The following is a 14,376-nucleotide window of genomic DNA, read 5'->3' on the forward strand; positions in this document are numbered from 1 at the left end:
GAGAGAGAGAGAGAGAGAGAGAGAGAGAGAGAGAGAGAGATTCTATGATTGGACTTTCCAGGCTCAAGAGACAGCAGTAACCAGGATATGGATAGAATTCCTGGAAAGGCATGGAAGAAGCACACAGGTAGGTGCATGCCCACTTACTCCAAAAGAGTAAATTCATGGATGATATTTGTAAATCCTCTGTGTTGGGGAAATGAGATTTTTATTCCCTAGACAATGTGATCCTAGAATCTAACCTTCTAGTCAGAGAAAGGAGATCTCCTGGGAAGCACCTGGTGGATAATCCTAAATATGAGAGTTCAAGATTGAACCTTCTCGAGAGAGAAAGAGATTTCCTCATACAATGTGTTCTTTGGAAACAGCAAGATGAAGAGGACCATCTGAATGGTTCCTGTACAGCTTCTTAGAGAGTAAAGCCAATGAATTACTTAGACACTGTTGTTGGTTGGTTGATTCTCGTCCTTTATCTTAGAAGAAGACCAAAATGACATCACTATGTTGGGAGTCAAGATACAGTATGTTCAACTGTGGCTGCTCAGACCAATATGAACTCAGAAGGCTCTACCACAGGTCAGCCTAAATAGTCCATGTGAACATTTGGAGTGGAGATGTCTCTAAATTTGCGTGTCTCACTCTTTTGAGCTACTGCAATTCTGCTTTGCTAATAGAGTATAGCACCTTCTTTGATGCAGGCACTCTATCCTAGGCAGTCCTTGCCAGTGTCTCCCTTGTCTCAACAATCAATTCCAAAGTTCTTCGGAGAGACCTTGAGAGTATCCTTATATCATTTCTTCTTACCTCCATGTGAGTGCTTGCCTTGTGAGAGTTCTACCTAAAATAGTCTTTTAAGCAAATGTGCCCAGTCCATCAGAGTTGGGCTCTCTGCATTAGGGTTTGAATGCTTGGCAGTTTCACTTGAGAAAGGACCTCAGTGTCCAGTACCTTATCTTGCCAGGTGATCTTCAGAATCTTCCTAAGACAATTCAAATGGAAGTGATACTTTCCTGGCCTGGTGCTGGTATACTGTCCAGGTTTCACAGGAATACAACAAGGTCAGCACAAGGGCTCTCTTTAGACCTTCAGTTTGGTAATTGGTCTAATACCTCTTTCTCTCTCATACTTTCCTTCAGAGACTCCCAAACACTGAGCTAGCTCTGGCAATGCACGTATCAACTTCATCATCTATGTGTACATCCCTGGAAAGTATACTGCCAAGGGAAGCAAACTTATTCACAGCATTTAAAATTTCTCCATTTGTTGTAACCAATGGTTCCACATATGGATGGTGTGGTGCTGGCTGGTAGAGAACCTCTGTTTTCTCGGTGTTAATTGTTAGACCAAAATTAGCACAAACAGCAGAGAATCGATCCATGCTTTGTTGCATCTCAGCCTTAGAGGCTGCATTGAGTGCACCATCATCTGTGAACAAAAAGTCCCACACCAACTCCCCCTCTACTTTAGTCCTGGTTTGTATCCTTTTCAAATTAAATAATTTACCATCAGGGTGGTAGCTGATCTTGATGATGTTTTTGTCCTCATTGAAGGCATCTGACAGGTTATCCAAGGACAACTCTTATTTAACATTTTTATAAACAATTTGGAAACAGGAGTGTGAAATTCTCAAGTCTATAAACTGATACTAAGCTCTCCTAGGTTGTGAAATGCTCAAATAATAGGTATCAACTCTTAGAAAAAAATCTCAAGACATTGGGTCAAACAACCCAGTGAAAGAATGGCTGATGAATTTTCAATATGGCAGGTGTAATTTAATACATTTTAGGAAAAAATTCAAACTCTTGATGGAAAGATGAGTTTTGAGCTTCCAATTAAGATTCAGGAAAAAAAAAAAGGCAGCCTTTGCTCTGGGAGAATTCACTGTCTACTTAGGATGGTGAGACTCAGATCCATAGAATAATTAGAGAGAAAGCTATTATGATAAGGGAGAGTGTAAAGCTCCCAAAAGATAACTCGGGTGATATAATCTGTGAGTACATATAGTAGTTTATAGTACATATAGAGTTTACAGTTGAGAAAGAACTTTCCTTGCACCAACTCTGTGAGGCAGTTAATGAAAGTATGATTATCCCAGTTTTACAGATTAGAAAACTGAGGTTCAGACTGTCACAGAGCTAGTAGCAGTTAGAACCTGACACTAAGACCCCAGATCTTTCTGATTCTAAGTCCAATACCACTGCACTCCCATTTATCTCATGCTCTTTAAATGTAATAGCTCATATTTATGTAACTCTAAGATTTTCAAAATGCTTTACATGAATTATTTCATTTGATTCTTATGACAACTCTGTGAGATAGGTGTTATGATTATTCACATTTTACAGATGAGGAAACTGAGGCTCAAGGAGGTTGTGATTTTCCCAGGGTCAGGTCACACAGCTATAAATTTCTGAGACAGGATTTGAACTAAGGTCCTTCCAATTCCAAGTTCAGCACTCTATCCATTATAAAATATTACGAGCAGGGCTGTGTTGGAACTGGCTGAAACTTAGCTGTCCAGAGCAGATAGTTAAACTTTCAATGTGAATATTTAATCCTCAGAAATCAACAAATTCTACAAACCAGGGATTGACTTATTGTTTTGTTGATTGTCTAGATTTAAGGAACTGATGGAGAAAATATTAAGAACGAACATTTTCTTATTTTTCCCGGAAGCCAGTTGTTAAATGTTTACAAGCCATCTGGTCCAGATTGAAAAATTTTGGGTTCATGGAATGGCAAATAGATTCCAGTTACTGAACTATACTTTTCAAAGAGGAAGAGAAGTACAGAAAACTTTGTTATTGTGAAGGCCTAGCCCTGGCCAGGAGTGGAGTGTCTATGGCTAATGATGCAAGATTAGGAGATGGAGCATCTGTCTCGGCATATGCTTCTCTTAGATAGCCTCTTATCCCCGGCATTTCTAATTTAAAAAAACAAAACAAAACAAAACAAAAGCCTGGCTTTCCATGCTATCCAAGCTCTGCCTTATCAGCCCATCAAGTAGAGAATGGGGAATTGGATTGGCTGCTGGACTGGGGCTGCTACTGGGTCCCTCTTGAAAGAGGCCTCATGGGACTGTTCTCCTCACACCTCTTATTGATCTTCCTGTAGGAAAATCAATAGCTCCAATATGTCAGCTCTCAAGTGGAGCGACAATAAATTACACTCACCATTAAGCACACAAGGGCTGCTCCTGCCTCTTCCATCTCCCCATTAGATTAACATTAGGCCTTTCAGTGAAATCTCTGTGTGCTTTGAGATAATGAAGGGTGATGTGTTGCTTAATTCTCTGCTCTGGGAGGGAAAGGAGGGAGCCAGGGTAAGGGAGGGAACTGCAACAGAAACCCTGGTAGGAGTTCCCTGGTAGGGAACTCCCATTCCCCATGGGTTGTCCCCATCATGTATTTCAGAGGGGACGTAGGGGTGAAGATGGGGGTAGATAGTACTTGTCAAGATGCATATTCCTTACGGAATCACAGAATTTGAGAGCTGCCAGGGACTTCAGCAGCCATCTGGTCCAATCTGTACTTGAAAGGAATCACCTCCCAAAGTAGTACATGCAGCCTCTGCTTGAGGACTTCTTAGGAAGTCACCCACTGCTTCTCGAAACAGTCCATCCCATGCTTGGATAGCTCTAATTATTCAGTTTTTCCTGATTGAGCTTAAAATAGGCCTCTCTTGGGGCAGCTAGTGGTGCAGTAGATAGAGCACTGGCCCTGGATTCAGGAGGATCTGAGTTCAAATCCAGACTCAGACATATAACACTTACTAGCTGTGTGACCCTGGGCAAGTCACTTAACTCCATTGCCTAGCCCCCCAAAAAACAAACAAACAAAACAAAACAAAAATAGGCCTCTCTTTGCAACTTCCCCTTATCTCTCAGGGTTATGTACTCTGTAGCCAAACAGAACAAGTCTAATACCTCCCCAACATAAAAGCCCTTCATATATTTGTTGTTGTTCAGTTGTTTCAGTCATGTCTGACTCTTTGTGACCCCATCTGGGGATTTCTTGGCAAAGATACTAGAGTGGTTTGCCATTTCCTTCTCCAGCACAGGGTTAAGTGACTGCATCAAGGTCAGTGAGTGTCTGAGGCTGGATTTGAACTCAGGAAGATGAGTCTTCCTGATTCCAGGCCCAGCACTCTATCCACTGTGCCACCTAGCAGCCCCATTACCTGTGCTATTGTTGTTGTTCAGTCATTTTTCAGTCATAGCTGATTCTTTGTGACCCCATTTGGGGTTTTCTTGGCAAAGGTACTGCGGTGGTTGACCATTTCTTTCTCCAACTCATTTTATAAATGAGGAAACTGAGGCAAGCAGGGTTAAGTGACTTGCCCAGGGTCATATAGCTAGCAAGTGCTTGAGGCCAGATTTGAACTCAGAAAGATGAGTTTTCCTGATTCCAGGCCCAGAACTCTATCCACTGTACCACCTATCTGCCCCAGCCCTTCATAAACTTGAAGCCAATTATTATGCTCCACTTGAGTCTTTTACTCTCTGGGCTTCTTATTCTTTTTTTTTTTTTTTTTTTTTTGGCTGAGGCAATTGAGATTAAGTGACTTGCCCAGAGTCACACAGCGAGTGACGGTTATGTGTCTGAGGCTGGATTTGAACTCAGGTCCTCCTGACTCCAGAGCCAGTGCTCTATCCACTGTGCCACCTAGCTGCCCCAAGGCTTCTTATTCTTAAGAAAGCTTCTCCTGACCACATGATGAGCAGATTGAAACCAGCTTCATACAGGCTGTCTACTCATGCTCCAATGGTTCCACAGCAGTTTCATTGTATGTTATCACAACTCTGGGAAACAGGCTTCCTAGTCTCTCCCAGGAGATAACATTAGAAGCACACTGTTCATGTGCCAGTCTCTGTTATGAATCCTTATCTCATTTTTTAAAAATCTCTATTTTGTGTGTATTTTAAATGTTCATTGAGTACATACATGGATATAATTTACAAATATATATGGTGGGGGTGTGCTTAAAATTAATTTATTGATAGGAGTGAATGATCAACAAAGTTTGGAGACCCCTGCTAGAAGGAAAAAGGTAATGGCTGAGCCTGGTGTTGTGACATGTTTTTGATGACAGAGAAGTGGAAGAACTGCAGAGGAGCCAGGGACAAGATATGAGAATCTGAGTGGCTGCAGATTCACACTAGGAATTCAATTCAACTGCCTCAGGTAAGGTATGAGGGGAAGAGAGTAGAGCCATGGAAAAGAGTGAAAATTCTGGCCCAGTTTAAGGCTGAGCAGGAAGGACAGGCCTGTCTTTGGCTCAGTGAGCTAATCCTCAGTGCTAACAGTGATAACCTTTCAGGGGTTACCCTATCTCCTACCATCTGGGGAGAAAGGGCAGCAGATTCTAGAAACTGGTCCCTCTGCCCATGATCTGCTCATAAAGAAGCGGGACCTAAAACAGGGTAAGTTAGGACCTTTTCTTTCTGTAGTTTTGCCTTCTAGAGAGTCTCAAGCTTTCGAATATATCAGAGCCTCTCAGGCTGATCTTCATTGGTGGTAGTGGGGAAGGTCAAGGTAGGAACAAGGCAAGGGAGGAAGACAGCCACTAAGCCCCTCCCAGAGTGTCATGCCTTCCTAATGGTTCCTTTCCTTTAAAGTTTTGCCTTCCCAAGCTTCTCTCACTTTTCTAAGAATTGGAGGCTAGATGAAGGGGTAGGGTGAGGTTGGGCCAAGAGCAGGGCTGTGCTGGTAAATGTTTCATAATTGGTTCTCCAGAAGAAAAGAAAAGAAAAAAAAAAAGTCTTACACACACACACACACACACACACACACACACATTCTTTTTAGTTTAATCTGCATTATTAATATTTTCTCCATTGCTTTCTTAGCCTAGATAATCAACAAAATCAACAAAGCCTTGATTTGTAGCATTTGCTGATCCCAAAGTATGAATGCTCACACTGAAAATTGACCAATCAGCTCTCAAACAACATCCCTGGGAGGAGTGAGAGACCCCTTCCTTGTTCAGATGCTGGTCCCAAGTCATGAAACCATAGGTCACTGCTCTGGAAGGGCCAATGCACTTGTTTGTGCAGATGAGAGGTAAATTTTCAACGACTTAGCTGAGAGATCTCTGGAATAGGAGTAAAGAAACCTACATCTCTATTTTCTCTGCTATAAAATGAAGAACTTGGAAAGATGGGCTTTTCAGGTAAAAACCTCTAAGATCTGTGAGCCTCCAAGATTTGACTCCACCTCTACTCAAGAATTGATTTCAGCGAGAGTTGAGTAAGTCTTTCTCTGTGACCTTGAGCAAATCATTTCCCTTCTCTGAGGCCTCAGTTTCCTCCTCTAAAATGGAAAAGTTAGTCTTTTGACTTACTGCTAGGCATATGCCCAATCAAGTTCAAGACAGAAAGCAACATTCCTTAAAATGATAGACCTAACATTGGCAGGAACTTGTCTAACACTCTCATTTTACAGAGAAGGAAACTGAGACCCTAAAAGATTAAGTTATTTGCTCATGGTCACCCAGAAAGCAAGTGGCAGAGGTGGGATTTGAACTCAGATCCTATGGGCAGCTAGGTGGTGCTAGAGTGCTAGGCCTGGAGTCAGGAAGACTCTTGCTGAGTTCAAATCTGGCCTCAGATACTTCCTAGCAGCGTGACCCAGAGCAAGTCACATAATCCTGTTTGCTTCAGTGTCCTCATCTGTAAAATGAGCTGGAGAAGGAAATGGCAAACCATTCCAGTATCTTTGCCCCCAAAAAACCCAGATGGGGTCACAGAGAGTTGGACATGACTGAAATGACTGAACAACCCACCTATGACTAAATCCAACATTTTTTCTACACAACCACGATGCTTCCATATACACCAAAATATTATAGCTGCATTTTTTTTTGTAACAGCAAAATACTAGAAATAAAGTAGATGTCTATCAATTTGAGAATGACTAAACAAACTGTGGTAAATGAATGTAAAGGAATGTTAGTATGCAGTTAGAAATAATGAATATGAAGAATACAGAGAAGCATAAAGAGACATATCAACAGATACTGAGTGAAGTAAGGAGAATCAGGACAATGTACACAATGACTACAATAATGTAAATAGAAAGAACATTGCCTGCGCCACCCCCCCCCCCAAATGTTATGCTATGTGATTACAATGACCAAGGCTGGCCCCAAAGAAGAAGTGAAAAAATACAACTCCCACTTTCCTTTGCAGGGGTGAGGGCTATAGGTGTAAAACTATGCATATTGGTTGATGTGGTTAGCTTTGTTGTACTAAAGTTTTTCTTTTCTTTTCTTGTTCTTTGTCACAATGTATGATAAGGAATAGGGAAAAGACATATTCAGAAAAGAAGGTAATGTAAAATCAAAAGATAGAAATTTCTAGTGAAGGAGTTGCTTTTTGTGTCATAGACAGCTTTGGCATTGTGATGAAGTTTATATAGGTTTTCTAAGAGTAATATTTTAAATGTAGAAAATTAAAATGCACAGGATTATAAAGGAAACCAATTATATTGAAATACAGTTAACAATTTTTTTTTTTAAACACCAAGTCTATGGATCTCAGGTTAAGAATTCCTGGATGGATGATTTTTAAGTAGCCTTCCAGCTCTAATCTGATACTTTGAAGATTTTGAGAAGGTTGACTTCAAGCTCACTTTCATCTCCCCCAAATAGAGCATCTATTTGGTTATTGTAAGTGTTGCAATTCTGTTCCATTCCAACCTCTGATAATCAGGCTGCTTGGATGTTAAGTATGAATAAACAACTGGCTTTCTCATCTAGTTATCGAGATAATTAATTAAAATCATCAGCTATCAGATGGTCTGCTCCCTCTGTGGAAGTGTTCTTTCCATCAACAGCCTCACGATATCCTAGCATCTGTCTCCCCCATGAGACAGTGTCCTCTTCAAACGTTCAATTGAAGGTATCTTTCCTACTACTTGGTGCTGTTTAGAATGTTCACCCTCAAGTGCAAACAAGCTTAATTATGACTTTGACTTCAATGGCAATCTGGCTCATAAGTTTATGCCTTATTTTAAAAGTACAGAATTATACAAAAGGGGAAGGTATGAATAGCAATTTAAATTTAAAAGGTATATTTAAAGGTGTATTAAAAAGGAGGAAATATAGGAACTAGAGGGGAGAAACATGATGGAAATATTTGAATGCAGAGCATGGAAAGAGAAACAGAAGAATATTATCATGGGAGTGCGCTACAAACCACCTTAACAGAAAGAGGACATAGATGGAGAGTTCTGGAGCTATCTCACAAAACTGGCACAAGTGGAATGATTTTGTATTAATAAGGATCTTTCATTATCCATATATATGCTGGACCTCCCTCTCTCTCTCTGCCAATAGCAGAGCAGGTAATTTTTTTTTACTTGCTTTATTAGTTTCATATTTCAAAAGGCGGAAAAACCAATAAAAAGAGCTGTTATTCTGCACACGATTCTGTCCAAGAAAGACAAACTGGTTATTGAGTGATGGAACCTTTCAGGGAAATGACCATTTCTCTTTAGAATTACAACAAAGTCAGACATAGTCTGACACACATCCTAGATTTTGGGAAAGCGGACTTCAGACAGGGCAGAGAAAGGATAAGTAGGATTCAACAGCTTAAAATTCTATAGGGAAAGTTAGCCCAAGAAGGATGGAAAGCTTTTAAGAATGAAATTCTGAAGACACAGAGAGAAAAATTCTAGCAAAGATAGTGACATAAAAAGTTTCAGCCAGGTACAGGTTCCCCTAAGAACCCCTTCTGGAATGGTGAAAAATAACAACTTAGGAAACAAAAGATCAACAAACCTAAAGAGAAATATAAATGAGTTCTTGTATCCCATCTAGGTCAAAATAGGCCTCCTATTTTGAATCCAATATAGCTTTGAAAAAAACTGACAACACTTTTGTTGTCCTAAATATTCCTCATCAACGTCAACTCATTCTGAGTTTTGCACTTCTGACACTATTCTTACAGGATCATGCCATGGTTTTCTATTCATCTTGAATTACCTTGCCCCACTTTCATCTTCTGTATCTGTTTTTTAAAAGTTGGTTGATAAGTTCCCCTTTGTATCCATAACAGTTAAAACAAACAAACAATTTCCCTTCTTGTGTCCTCACTGAAATTGTTTCTTCATGGCTTTAGAATTTAATTCTTGATATCTTCCCATTCCCCCCTAGGCTGAGTTCCCGTGTAGGAGTTTAAACCATGGAATCCTACTTAGCTTTTCTCTGAACCCTTTAAAGTCTGCTCAAAACTGTTTTTGCTTTTTCTTTGAAACCCCAGTGATTAGCACAGTGTCTGGCATATAATAAGCATTTGATAAATGCTTTCTAATTGGTTATTCTTCTAAAATCCATATCAGACTATACCTATATTCTTTTTCTTTTCTATTCTAAGCAGAGGAGTCACTTCCCCTCAAGGTTTCTAACATTCCTACCCCATCTAATAGTTTCTCCATGTTGGTGAAAAGTCCAGAATAGCAGCTCCTCTCATTGGTTTTTCTACTTTTCTGAAGGATGAAATTGTTAATAAAAGCCAGAAGAGGATTGCTGCTCTGCTTTTAACAGAACTCTAACAGACTGCCAATACTTAAAGTACTCTGCTTCCAGATATCATGCCTCTTGTGTCAAGCTTGTGACCTAACTCCTTATCTATTTTCTCCTTCCACTCAGGTTGTCTGTAATATACTTTTATGTTAATACCCTTTCTGTTTCTCCCTTCATTGCTTTTCACCCAAAAGATTCTATCATCTTTCCTTGCCTCCAATTCCCAGATTTCCTCACTTGAGCATATCTTCTTATTATATAATGCCTTGCCATTTCTTCACCATTTCCTTTATTCTCTTCCTTTTGATAAGATATAGTCTTCCAGGGAAAATATTATAATTATGGAATCTATGCCACTAAGTCACAGTGATACCTATAATATGAAACTTAATTCTTTGTATTAGGATCTCTAGTTTGTCTTGTTGATTACCCATACTGTTTGCATTTGTCTATAGGCATCTGAGGCCATTCATTGGATTGCTGCTCATTTCTTGAATTTTGTTTCCTGTGAATATGTATTTCTACTGCTATTTTTGTTCCTAAATTGTAGTTATTCTCTATGATATCTAGTGTGTTGGATATATGATGACAATTTTCTCCTTATCCCTTTCTCTTTCAGTGCTCTTCAAAGCACTTTTGTCTAGATTTGTAATACTCCAGGCAAATACATTTTTCTGAACAAGCCTTTGTTATGTATATTGCATTCTTGTCCAAGAACCTGTAGCATTGAAATAAAGTAAATAATTTGCCTTTAGGTGGTGTCATTATGTGCACTCCCTTAAAAGAAGTTCACATCAACCATACTGATGAGTTTCCCATATCCTCATATCCTGTTAGGGAAGAGATTGAAATTGGTTTTTAATTGTAAAAGTCATTAAATATACAATAAGAAGCTCTATTCCTAAGCACAGTAATTCCATATCTGGGGCTTAGGTAGAACTCTCCTCTATGCCACAGATACTTGAATGCCTAAATGGACCCTAGGTGCTGGTTTTGATGCAGTTTAGGGGTTCAGGAGCACTGGGACCCCAATATCACAACACATGGGTCCTGCCCGAAAGAATTCGACCCAAGCCTTCTTTCCGCCAAAGACAAGGTTTATTGAAGATTCGCCATATTAGCCAGACTCTTAAGGAATTTGAGCATCTGTGGGCTATTGGCTAGATTGTGAAAATCTGCGCAGTGGCTAGATTATAACAATCCCAGCATCTTAATGGGGACAAGATGGACCTTATATATAGAAAGACTATGGGAGGGATCTAGGAGTTGCCAAGTAGTCCATGAGGTAATAGAACTCCAGGGGTGGCCAAGGGAGAATGAATCCTAGATAGGATCAAAGGCGGGAAATGGCCTGGGGCCATAGGGACGTATGGAATTATAGCCTCAGGAAAATGCCAGAGATTTGGCCATGTGGGAAAGTCCAGGGTTTTTCCTTTTTGGGGTCTAGATCTCATCCTCATCAGTTTTATATATGTCATACAGGGCCTGTTTCCTCAACCAATTTGAATAAATTTCTATTCCAGCATTACTTCATTTATCCAATAGCTTTCTCTCTTTTAAAAATTGATTGGGAGAGAGAGGGGGGGGGGAGAGAGAGAGAGAAAGGAGAAAGGAAAAACCCTGGACTTTCTCACATGGCTAAATCTCTGGCATTTGCCTGAAGTTATAGTCCTATCATCTGGTCTTTCATTATTGACTCTACCCAATCTACCTCCAGATGGCCCCCAGCCACTCCCCACCCTTAACCCTATCTAGACGCCATTCTCCCTTGGCCATATGATCCAGGTCCCAGGCACCCTATTCACCCCAGTTTACTGGCCATTCCCACCTAGATCTTCCTTAGATCCCTCCTCCAGTCACCCCAAACTACTTGGCCACTCCTAGATCCCTCCCACAATCTTTCTGTATATAAGGTCCATCTTATCTCCATTAAGGTGCTCAGATTCTTAAGATCTGGCCTGCTTGCATTACTATACAACTGCTTAGATTCCTTGAGTCTGGTCAATATGGCAGATGTTCTAATAAGCCTTGACTTTGCCTGAAAGAAGGCTTGGGTTGAATTCATTTGGGCAGAACCTGTGTGTTGATTTTGGGGTCCCAGTGATGAGGTCTAGAGATTTAGGGGTGCTGGGACCCCAACATCACAACATGCAGATTCTGCCTGAAAGAATTCAACCCAAGCCTTCTTTTAGCCAAAGACAAGGTTATTGGGCAGACTCTTAGGGAGTCTAAACATTAGCAAGCTATTGGCTAGATTGTAAGAATCTAAACCTTTTAATGGAGACAAGATGGACCTTATATACGAACAAGACTGTGGGAGGGATCTAAGAGTGGCCAAGTAGACGATGAGGTAATAGAACTCTAGGGACCTAGACTGTGTGGCCAAGGGAGAATGGAGCCTAGATAGGATTAAGGGTGGGAAGTGGCCTGGGGCCATAGGCAGGTAAAAGAATTGGGAGATTGGGTGTAGCCACAATGAAAGGCCAGTTAATGGGATTATAGCCTCAGGGAATGCCAGAGATTTGGCCATGTGGGAAAGTCCAGGGTTTTTCCTTTTTGGGGTTTAGATCCCATCATCACTAGCACCCCTAAACCTCAACAAATAGAACCCCAATCTTACAGGAATTTCCCTTAGTATTGTTCCTTTCAACTGCAATCATGTTCTGCTTTCAGTGCAAATCATCTTGAAGCTTTAATAAGCTCCAAGGTGGTATCAAAATTGAGGAGTGGGGGTTGTTAGGGAAAGGACACAAGCATTGAGTCTTCTGCATTTTTGCAGTAAAACCAAAACTGCTGTCCTCTTATTGGAGGACATCTTGGCCTTTCCTCCAGATCTGTCACTTGAATCTATTTTCTAATTCTGTGGGTAATTCAAAGTGTTTTTTTAAATCCCTCCCCCCCAATTGTCTGTAATATTTTTTTCACTATAGTCAAGTATGTTGTTAGTTCAGTCTATTGATTCATTTCCTCCCTCTAAATTAGCCATTTAAAAATTATTTCCTCTTAGCCTTTTAAAGTATCTTCTACTTCCAACTTGAATTTTCCCCCTAGTTTTAAAATTCCTTTTTTGATATTCCTGTATTTGGCCTTGTGATTTTTCTTACCAGGCCATTTCTTGCACATTTATTTAAATGTTATTCATCTGTTTTAAGATGTTTCTGAAGATACTTAATTTTTTTTTATTCTCTTTTATGAAAAATTCTGAACTTAGATATCAACAAACATGAACATTTTTGTATGTAAAAAAGTCAGAAAAAGAAAATTACATATGAAATTCTGACTCTTATGTGCAGCTTTTTAAAAAGTATGTACTATACTTAACAGAGTAGCCCCCACACTGACATGTCCCCTTCTGAACTTCCTTTGGCTATCTTCTGTGTACTTTTAAAATGTTTCATTGATGCTCTTTTGTTTGTTTCTTTTTCCAGAAGTTATAGTTAGAACTTTAAGTGTTTCAATTCCTTTGTAGTATCTTTTTCAATATATTGTCACATTGCTTTGCTCATTTTCAATTCTGGTTGATTTTTATTTTTTGGGGTGTGATTTTTTTTTTTTAGCTGTTTTTCTTTGGTGGTTCTCTTTGTTGTTTTCTGAGTGATAACTGAAGAGACTGTTTCTTGTCAAATCTTCTCTCCTCACCTTCTTGTCTGGCAAACTTGTGCAATGATATCAAATAGAGGAGAAATCACTTCTAACTGGAGGGCAATACTCAGAGAAATCCATCTGAGAAGGAATAGCAATCAATTTAAGCCTTCAAAGAAGGAGAGAATGTCAAAAAATTGGATGAGACTTAAAGAGTTTGAGAAAGGCACTACAAGCACAGGAAAAGTATGAACAAAAATATGGAGACATAAAATTACGGAGAAAGCAAGCAGTTCAATTTATATCTATGGTCTGTCTTCAAACTACTGTTCCAGTCTCATCCGATATTATTTATATACACAAACTAGATTACTTGCTACTCCCCAAGGTCTGTACTTCCTCATCTTTGAATCTCTAGTTGCACTGTTCTCTGTCCCAGAATGTCCTCCTCATGGCTCTTGCTTAATGATATTCTACCAATGAAAAACTTGTATTAACTGATACAGAACAAATTAGGTAAAATCAGGAGAACATTATACTCAATGATCACAGTGATGAGGGTAAAAACAACTCTCAATGACTTCATAGCTCTGAAGAAAGGCATTACCAAGACTGATGAGGCATGTCTCCTGCTTCTGTAGAGATGAGAGAGGAAGAGGTACAGCATGTGGCACATATTTGAAAATCTATTTGGCTTAGTTATCTATTACAATTGAGTTAGTGGGAAATAACAGAAAAAGAAAGGGGAAAGAAAATGGCATTAAATGAAACATTAAAACACATAGAAGAAAATAAAAGTAAGTCAAAGGGGGACACAAATCAATAGAGCAATTATTATTTCCTTGTTAAATTCAATATAGAGGCAGTTAGGTGTTATAGTAAATAGAGTTGTTGAGGTGAAGGGAACCATATGTTGAGGTTTAGGTGATTACAGGTAGGACCTCAAAATAGTGACTGTGGGTCCTGCCGAAATGAATTAGACCCAAGCCTTCTTTCAGCCAAAGACAAGGTTTATCAAAGATTTGCCATATTGGTCAGACTTTTATGGAATCTGAACAATTGTGACACTCGTATTGACAAGCGGGCTAGAGTAAATCTTAGCCATTGGCTAGATTTTAAGAATCTGAGCACCTTAAAGGCCACTAGATGGACCTCAGATACAGAAAGACTGTGGGATCTAGGAGTGGCCAAGTAGTTTGGAGTGACAATGAGGATGGGTCTAGGGAGGATCTTGTTGGGAGTGACTGGGAGGTAAGGGACAGTGAA

The sequence above is a fragment of the Vombatus ursinus genome, unplaced genomic scaffold (assembly GCF_900497805.2).
Source record: "Vombatus ursinus unplaced genomic scaffold, bare-nosed wombat genome assembly UNPS02014770.1, whole genome shotgun sequence".
Classification (NCBI taxonomy): Eukaryota; Metazoa; Chordata; class Mammalia; order Diprotodontia; family Vombatidae; genus Vombatus; species Vombatus ursinus.